Genomic DNA, 3,280 nt, shown 5'->3' on the forward strand with positions numbered 1-3,280 from the left:
CATTGGCCTTCTTGGCCCCCAGGGCCCACTGCTGGCTCTTGGGCATCCATGATTTAACACGTACATTAAAATCACCACTGAGAAGCCCAGCTGTGTCCTGGGATTCCTCCAAACCTTTCCAATGGGGAGCCAAAACCACCACTGTGGGTGACGTGCTGCTGCTGGACGGCTTGTTCTGGAGGAGGAAAAGCCCGTCCCTTTGAGCCAGGTCAGCACAGCCACCAGACTGAGTGTCTGCTAATACAGAGAGTTATTTTTTATGGTTAATTAGCACTAGAAACATAGTATCTGGAGCTGGCGAGGATGCTCAGGATGGAGGGAGCATCCTCCATCCCACGACCCCTCAGCTGCCCCTTCCCTTGGCAGCACAGCCTGTCAGGAGGGGGGAGGTTGGATTCCCCCCCCCAGGGATGTGCAATCAACACAGGAGAACCAAACAGGAGGTCCCGACGCAGCCTGAGCACCGATTAAACACTCCTTCCCTGGCTGTGCTAATTAACGCTGCCCCATTGCCTGGACCAGGAGAGAAAGCCCCTGCTGCGGCCAGCGCCGACGTGCCGCACGCAATCCTGCCCTTGGGGGCCGCATCCAGCCCCTTCCCCGGCACCGCCATCGGAGCGCCCGGCTCCTCCTGGCTCGCCGCGGCTGCCGGCGCGTGGGTAGACACGAGGCACAATATTTGCCAGGCACACCATCTGCCGGGGAGAGCAGCCGCGCTGCCACTGCCATCTGCACCGGCAAACCGGCTTCGGTGGCCGCGCCGCCACTGCCCCTGCCCGCTCCCAGCCAGAGCCTGGCCCCGAATTCCCAGCCCCGGCTAGTTTTCCCAGCGTTTCCCACAAGGATGATGGAGCACGGCAGAGCCCCTGGCATGAAACCCCATCCCAGCCTGCTCCACGACGGGCTCCCCCCCATCCCAGTTCCCAGCCTGCATGCACTGGTGTATACTGGGTATCTCTCTTCTCCATGCCTTGGTATCTACACCCCGACTCGGACAGCACCTACTGGGGCTGCACACTGGGAACCTGTTGCCCAAATCGGGGGGAAAAAAAAAAAAAAAAATAAGAAAAGAAGAGGAAAAGAGGGAACCCAAGAGGCATTTCTGCGCATTCCGGCTTGGCCGTGTTCTCCCTGCGCTCGCCCGGTGGGAGGATGCGACCTGCTGCCATCTCCCCAGGCAGGCGAGGAGCCGGCTCTGCCCCTGCGCTGCCCTTCACGCCGGCACTGCGCTTTGCCAGGCGGCGCGGGCGTCCCCGGGGGCTGCCGGGACACGGCGGCGGTTCCGTTACACCCAGTCTAACCGCCACGCCAGGTCACCCTCTGCCATTTCACGCAGGCGCACCTCTGCAACCTGGAAAACGGCGTAAAAATCAGGCTGCTGCATTCATAATAAGAATAATAAGTGACTCACTAACAGTTTCGGGGGCTCCTCCATCCCATTTGGGATGCTCTGGCTCAGTCCCGCCTTGCCCAACGCTGGGCAGGAGAACCCCCACCTCGCTGCCAACACAACGTGTAGGAGGGGGGTGAGGAACATCTTCATTTTTATTTTTCTTAGGGTCTGTGTCCTGCGAGGTGCCGTCGGGATGCGAGTGGCTGGATCAGGACAAGAGATGACTTGGGAATAAGGGATCCGGGGCTTGAGGATAACAGGGCTGGAAGAGAAGAGCTACGGGGATGTCGCGTGGCCGGACAGAGGTTGAGCGGAGGTTTAACGTAGCTTTGCAGAATTGGGAGCAGATGGCGAGCGATAGTTTGTACATGACAACGGGAAAACGCTGGGAAATCACTCACCTGCAACGATAACACTCCAAGAAAACCTTATTACCTGGATACGGGGTCTGATGGCAGCTCCAGTGTCCCGCTCGGAGTGGCACAAGCCCGTCTGTGGCGCTGGCGGCTGCGCCAGGTCGGGGCAGGACGGGGTGAAGCGGGGGACAGCTGCAGGGACAACGCTCGGGATGTCCCAAAGGCCTCGCGGGATGCCGGCGGCGAGGGATGCTGTCGGGCATTGCGCAGGTGAGGACTCAGCAAAGGCATTTCCAACATGGGCTTCGCACGCACAAAGCGGCCAGAGTAGAACACACCTTCAAGGAAAAACTCTGAAAATGGGGGGAATAAACAACAGGGACGTTTCAAAAAAAATTTCAGCGACCCCGAGCAATAAAGCAGCAGCCTGAGCGGCAACCCCTGACACCAGCGTTTGGGGAGATGCCACCGGTCGCGGCCCTCATCACCCACAGTCGGTGACCGACCCCGTCTCAAAACCCACCAACCATCCATTTATTCAGGTATTGAACATAGACAGGTTTAGCTCTTTCACGCAAAATATAAGTCCCAGGGGGTTGGGATCACCTGCCTAAAGCGATGGGGTGAGCCGGTGCCGGGGCAGGACACAGAATCAATCACAGAATGGTCAGGGTTGGAAGGGACCTCTGGAGATCATCTAGTCCAACCCCCTTGCCAGAGCAGGGTCACCTACAGCACGTTACACAGGACGGCGTCCAGGCGGGTTTGGAATGTCTCCAGAGTGGGAGACTCCACCACCTCTCTGGGCAGCCTGTGCCAGTGCTCCACTACCCTCAAAGTAAAGAAGTTCCTCCTCATGTTAAGATGGAACTTCCTATGTTCAAGCTTGTGCCCGTTACCCCTCGTCCGATCACTGGGCACCACTGAAAAAAAGACTGCTCCCATCAGGACACCTCCCCAGGACCGCTCCTGCCCCCCAGCTCCAACCTCTCAAACCCACTCATGACCCACAGGTTATTAGTGCCTGGCCACGGCGCGACGGCTAAACACGGCTCCGGTTGCAATGTCACCCAGAGACAGTGCCAGGAGCGGCGTGGCATGCTCACACGCCGCTAAAGGAGCGCCGCGGTCCTCAGGTTCCCCCCGCCCCGTGCGGGGCATGGCAGCCGTCCCCCCGCAACACCTCGTGCCCATGCGCGGAGAGGTGATATTTCCCTTTCTCGGTCTAAAGTCCTCACCGGGGAAAGGCGCTCGTGACTCCGTCTGCACAACAACATTATGGGGGCGAAGTGCACAAACACCACCGGTCAGCCCAAAAATAAACACACCCCGAGCCAGCTCTGAACACATTGCCGGGACGCTTTCTGCATCCCGAGGGCACGGATGAGTCTGATTTTCAGGCAGGAGCGATGCAGCGGGGGGTGAGGGTGGGAGGGGGCGTTTGTTGACTTTGGGCATCAAAAGTCAAGTGTCAGCGCAAGGCTTTGGCCATGTAGTGGCGGGGGAGCAGCGGGGGGGGGGCTCGGGCGGG

Source organism: Charadrius vociferus, unplaced genomic scaffold (assembly GCF_000708025.1).
Source record: "Charadrius vociferus isolate BGI_N301 unplaced genomic scaffold, ASM70802v2 scaffold663, whole genome shotgun sequence".
Classification (NCBI taxonomy): domain Eukaryota; kingdom Metazoa; phylum Chordata; class Aves; order Charadriiformes; family Charadriidae; genus Charadrius; species Charadrius vociferus.